General features: G+C 37.5%; 1 long non-coding RNA gene across 1 annotated transcript; it reads left to right on the top strand.

The window, feature by feature from the left end:
- Positions 1-332: 332 nt before the first annotated feature.
- Positions 333-4,392, top strand: LOC121526279. Its single transcript, XR_005993300.1, has 4 exons — positions 333-616; positions 1,864-1,973; positions 2,318-2,436; positions 3,777-4,392. It is a non-coding gene; the product is annotated as an uncharacterized LOC121526279 (long non-coding RNA).
- The last annotated feature ends 2,222 nt before the right edge of the window (positions 4,393-6,614 follow it).

Raw genomic sequence — 6,614 nt, 5'->3', positions numbered from 1 at the left:
GGTAAATTTAGCATGTATATAATCCACCAACTAAATCATTTTTTAAAGGAAATTCATGATTAAGTTAGGTTGCGTTCAACAGGGCTGGCTAGCAGTTAGCTAATGTTACATCGCCTAACTCCATTTGTTGATTTTTAATTTTATTTCTACCTTACTGGCAAAAATACACAATGTAAAGTTCAATTGGGACCTTATAGTTGGCTTAACAACTGCTCCTTTAAGTAAAGTCGGCATGAAACCTTGTCACGGTTAATATTTAGCTAGTTAAGTTAAAGTCAGTACCACAGTCTGTTAACGCCGCCATTTTACTGTAGCTGTACTGCAGGGTTTGCATTGGGAAGGGAGAGGGAGATTTAAGTTGCTTATCGGGAGGCTGAACTCATACTGTGGACTACTTAACATTTTAACGGACATTTTTCTTATATAACTATGACCAGACTAGGACCTTTGGGAGTAGGACTGTTGGCCGTTGTGCTGTAATGTGACACAGACAGGTATAACACTCTGTGTTAACTGGACGAACGCGCTTTCAGTGTTTTCTTCTGGATAGTTTTTTGTTGTTGTTGTTCGTTATTCCCCCCGGTGCTGGTGTGTATTCGGGGGTTTCAGTCGGCAGGTTGGTATCCCTTCTAGTGTTTTCCCATTTACCTTTATCCGCCATAATTTAATTACCCTTGCGTAGTTTGATTTGCCACACCTATTTTGCCTTTTCATACGGCTGAGACCGTCTTTACGCACGCGAGCTGCTTCGTGGTGCACACGCAGCGGATAAACAGCTCTGGGTGAACAGCGCGGAGGAAGGCTGTGTACTGTATGCGAGCTACAAACACTCACACAAGTTATAGGAAACTCTGAAGCCTTTAAGGATAGACACAGGCTTTTCTCTGCACGCCTCTCTTTTTAATGTCTGTGCAGGATTGGTATAGGTATTGCGCTATACACGTGCGCGCTCCCGCTGTCTCTCTGATTCTCGCACACGGGCTGGAGAGCTCGTTACGTTCATATACAGTTTAATATTCCATTAATATTCTTTTCTCAAAGTATAAAGCCTCAAAGTATGAGGGTGTGATATAAAGACAGAGCTTCAGTCAGACTTACAACTTTACAGGAAGTATGGGTTACTATTGATAATTAGTGGGAATAAATAATCTCCCTTTTGCCTCAGTAAGGCAGAGAGAAGGAGAGTGGCTGTCAGGTTAAAGATGTGGAGCAACAGCTAAATGAAACAGTCACTGATTTAAGATATTTGTTCCTGTTGAATTCCTTCATCAGTAAGAGATGCAGCTGCAATAAACATTTCTGTGTCAATGAGTAGATTTATCAAATGAACATTAAACAAAGATGAATAAACAGTGTTGATCTTTCCAGAATATGAACTTGAGCAAGAAGTTAACTCCATTTATTATTTAAATAGATAATTTGACAATTATTGTTTTACTTAGGCTGACAAATATTAAAGTGTGATTCCAGCATAATCATGTAAACAAAAAGGGTCTGGCACACAATCTTTGGTGTAGATTAGCTGGAGTTAAAGTGAGAGATAGTTATGTGACCTGATGCAATTTTGACTCTTTTTGCCCTGAAATTGCACAAGATTTGTATGCCTTTAACTTTAAATTGCATAAATTTTTCTCCTGGGGGAGCACACCCTGATACCCCCTAGACAGTCCCCTACTATAGTCTGCTAAAAATCCTTATTTTCTTTTAAATACTCAAATGAGTTCTCCTCTTTTAAGCACAATGTTTTTTGATTTAGGGCATTTTTTTTTTCATTTTTGCTAATTTTTTGGACGGTCTTAGACCACAGGAGTAAAATGGTAGTGGTTCCCTTTTTAATATTGTTGTGTTATCTGCTATCTTCAGTGTGATGCAGAGTTTGGAAAAATGTCTGGGGGAGGAGTACCTTTGGATATGGGAAGGACACATCATTCAAAAGTGGCAACACTTGAAAACGACCCCAAGGAGAGAGAATGGTAAGTTACCTTCCATTTATACCAGATACAATGACTGTCAGTTTAATGTGTTTTTATTTGGTGTGCACATGGCCTGTGCCATTCATTTTTATTATAGGAATATTATATGAGGGGAATCCCATAGGGCCATAATATATTAAATTGTACTTTAATTCATATCGCCACTTGTGCTGAACCGTTAAAAAACAAAAAATGTGTTTATTGCGATTCTTTAAACTGATGGGTCATAAGTCCTCCAGCACATCCTTATGGGTACTGTTTTTCTCTGTGGTAGTAATTTATTGAACAGCCTATGTCAGAGGTAGAGTCACTAATTGTATGTATGCCTTTTGTGTTTTGCTCAGAGTCACTTTGCTTCAGAGCTCTTCAGCTCCTGGTACACTATCTGCCTCTAGGAAGGGCCAAAGGATGGACCAGATAGAGAGTAAAATCAGCCCTACCTTACATCTTGGACCTAAGACCGGTAAGAAAGATGTTTTTGACTATGAATGTCTCACGCTTTTGAATTAGTGAATCCCATCTCAGCTATTAACAAATGTTGAAAAGGGTTTTTGTTTTGACTTACTTAAGAATGTTCAATATCAAAATGTCCACGCTGGTATGGAAAATCACCTTTGGTTAGGCAACTGATCATTATAGTGGACTGCAAGGTAGGGAGATGTATGCACCAGTATTCGATGTTTCACACAGGTTGAGAATAAATTTTACGTTGGTGGCTTAATGTGACCCTTACAGTGTTTGACAGTTGGGTTCTTCAATAAATACACAACTTAAGAAATGAATATCAAATGTACATGTTGAAATTTTTCATTTTCAAAATATTAAAAAACACTATCTACTTCTTGATAGAATTAAGTGAAAATAAACCATTGGGATTATACATTTAAATATCTTTTAAATCACTTCTTAAAACTCATTTTTATAGACTGGCTTTTATGTGATGTCGTCTTCATCTTCTTATTATTTAATTTTTATCTTCTCACAGATTCTTACATATTTTAGTTTAATTTCGTCTTAATCTCTCCTTTACTCCCTGTCAACCTAATTTTATTTCCTTGCCCCCTGGCTGTTTTTGATTGTTACTGTCTTCCTCACTTTATTGATCTTACGTCTTCACTGCTTCCCCTTATGTTTACCTCTGTTATAATACTTATCAATTTTACTGCTTTTACAGGTTTAGAGCTGGTTTCACCCTGTTTTAATATCTGTTTTTGCCCTCTTATTTACATTTTACTGTTTCTCTTTTAATTTCTTATGTCTTTAATTTTGGTCCTCTCGGTCTCAGCTTGTGTAGCTGGGTTCCTACTTTGCCTGGGTTCCTATCATTTTATGGTACTGATGTCTGTGTCTTGCCTGCATCCTGATGTTCATGATGTCTTAGCTGTGCAGTTCATGTCTGCAATCTGATTGATGTCTGTGATGTCTTAGTTTGCATGGCATCACAGGTCATCTAGGTTTGGTTCTATATTGTTGCTCTTTATCGATGTAGATGAATTATTATCTGTCTACATGTCACGTTCTGTTTCTTGTCTTTTGTCTGGGTTGTTGCTTTGTTTTTGTACTTGCTTCTGCACTTGTCAAAGCACTTTGTAAACCCATGTTTTTAAAAGTGCTATACAAATAAAGTTATTATTATTATTATAAATATTTTCAGAATTTTGAGTGAAGTTTGACTTAATTAAAGATATTGCTTATTGTCATGAATATAGACATCACGTTTTGTACACTGATGAAACCCATTTTAACAAAGATGATTAACATTGATTTATTGACACCCCTATTCGATGGTTTTTTTTTTTCCAGATTGGAACCAGCATCCCCAGCTTCTGAGCCAGCAGTCCATCAGCTCAATCTTTCGCGTATAGGACACCCCAGCACAACAACTCAGTATGCCACTGCAGTAAAGAACGACAAAGTCACCATTCCACTTCAAGATGATAGTTTGACTTGAGCCACAGACAAACTGTTCTAAGCTGTTTTGGAACAAGTCAATTTCAGTAATGTCTCAGAGGATGCAGCAAGTGAATGGTGCCCCCTGTCTTGTGCTTGTGCAGTTTGATGACAGCATGGCCTGATGGATCAGTTATTTGTAGGCTAGTGCACTCTTGCTGAATTCTATTAATTGAACTTCTGTGAATTTTCTCGCTGAATTGTTTTTTTCAGTTTGATTTTTAGTTAGTGCTTCAAATGTCAGCATACAAATGGAGAATGATTTGACTTTTCTAATGCATTTACTTTATTTTGTGTCTTGTAAAGTTTTTACGGTCACCATTTTTGTAAGACAGACGTATTCTCCAGTACAAAATGCAATATTATGGTCTTAAAAGCTTATTTTCCATCCGTACATTAGACTCACCAAGACTGTATGTTGTTACACTTTATATATATTGTTTGAAAAAATAAATAAATCTGACCTGAATTTTATGCCGTCATTTTGTGATTATTTATTTATTTGACTTTTAGCATACAGGTAAAAAAAAAAAAAAAGCATTTTAGGATAATTGAAAAAAAAAATTAACACATTATGTGTTATTTTTATCATATCTGTTTTGAGAGTGTACTACGGGGATGGAGTGCGCACCATCATCCGTGTACCGAGCCGTTAAGGAGGACGATTTAGAGCGGCTCCTACTCTCGAGAGAGGTTCCAAAGAAAAGAGGCCAGTTATATCGGGATCATAATACCTGAATCGGATATGCTTGTTATACATGTTTAGTCCCCACTATTACAGCAGTCAGTTTGGTTAAAGTGGTGGCGCAGGCGTCTGATTACCGGAGGTTGGAGGGTGCGATCCCAGTCTTTGGAAGCTGCTATTTTTCATATATGTACATTTATATAGGCCTATACTATCATTACTAAAAATGATAACATGTTTGAATTTTTTTTTTATTGAAATTGGATTTAGCAATAGTAATGATATATAAATACATGTTATCAACTTTGATAACTGAAATGAGACATTAGCGCTACATGAGAGCGAGCTTACTATCAAGCCAAACCGCTGTTCTAAGAGTGTAATTCAAAACATCACACATATGAGAGCACACTGCTTTAAAAGATAAAGTATGAACTTTTGGGAGATCTCCCCCCTGCCAAACACTCACCATCGACAAACAGCTGGTGACCTCCATCCTGGGCAGGATCATCCCACACAAAGCCCCGGGCCCTGACAGGCTCCGAGGGAGGGTGTCCACTCAGTTCTCACCAGACTGAGAAAGTTGTGTTTGCATGAGTTTATATTCAGTACTTATTTATATAAAAATGAATTTGACTTTCTAGTTATGTTGGGCTGGTACCAACTTCTTACCACCGCACATCGGATGGAAATCTGAGTGACCATTATGAAACTCCGGGCTTTTTTTTTTGTCACCTCATTCCTAATTGGACAGGCTTATCTGGGCCCTTTTTCCAGATATAAAGGTAGACCTAAATAAAAGCCAAAAAAAAAAACGTATTTCCCACAGAAATAAAGTTCCACAACCATCCGTTTCATGAATGTGACACATTTATTGGATATGAAAAAACATGGTGGTGTGTTGTTCGAGCTGGGTAGGGGTATCTCGAAACTAAAGCCTTTTTTGAGGTCATGCTGCCAGAATAAATCCATATCCACGTATAAATCACTGGGATGTTTATAGGGGATGATTGAAGGCAACGTTGACGCACGGCGACACCTGCTGGTCATTTAAATTACCTACTCTCAGTGTGCCTCGTCGGTCTTGTCTTGTTGTGTCTTGTGGCTGACAAATATCTCTCTCTCACTCAATAGATAGCCTACTTCCGTGTAAACCCTGTACTGTACACAACTTGCTTTAATTTAGAATAGGTGCATATGGGGGCAGGCAATACAACGAAAGTCAGCTTCTCCATGCCTGCCAAAGCAGGAGCTTTATTTTAAAGGGTAGGACCTTTCACTGATTCTTGAGAATTTGGATAAAACAGTTTTTAATTTTGAAAATAAAAAGTAAGTCAAATTACAAAATCTGAAGGTATATCATTATAGACGAAGGTCTTGGCTGTTCAGCAATGTACTGGTGCGACCTCCTGTTTTTTTTTTATTTTTTTATTTATTCATTTTGTATATATATATATATATATATATATATATATATATATATATATATAGGCGTTTTCCCGATTATTACTTTGTTTATTACAAGGTTGCAGCCACACCAGCTACCATGCAGCTGACTACCAACACCCCACGTTTGATTGTGGCAGGTAAGAACTGTATGTGATTTTCAATGAGAATAAAACATGGGCAGCAACAGCTATTATCTTTCATACGGAGTTGGGGGTGGCAGGTGCAATCAAAATCAGTATACAGGAAAAATCATAATAGCCTTACAGTGTAACTGTTGCACATACTATGGACATGAGTAACCACTGAGCAAATCATAAGCATTTTGGGGGGAATCCAGTGTTTTTGCATCCATATTTTCTCCTGCTGCTTCACCTGGCTTCTTGACCCGGCTAACAAAATGAATTACTTCATATAATCATGATTTCCAGAATAATACCCCTCTGTGGTTATACTACATACATAATTATAACATTGACCCTCAAAATTTGGATGCAGACGAGACATCACTTTTGACTGGCAAATGTAGTCTTTGTCAGTAGTTCTCACACTTAAACACT

Source organism: Cheilinus undulatus, linkage group 2 (genome assembly GCF_018320785.1).
Source record: "Cheilinus undulatus linkage group 2, ASM1832078v1, whole genome shotgun sequence".
Classification (NCBI taxonomy): Eukaryota; Metazoa; Chordata; class Actinopteri; order Labriformes; family Labridae; genus Cheilinus; species Cheilinus undulatus.
The sequence above is the reverse complement of the archived record's forward strand: the minus strand, read 5'-3'. Positions and strand labels throughout refer to the sequence as shown.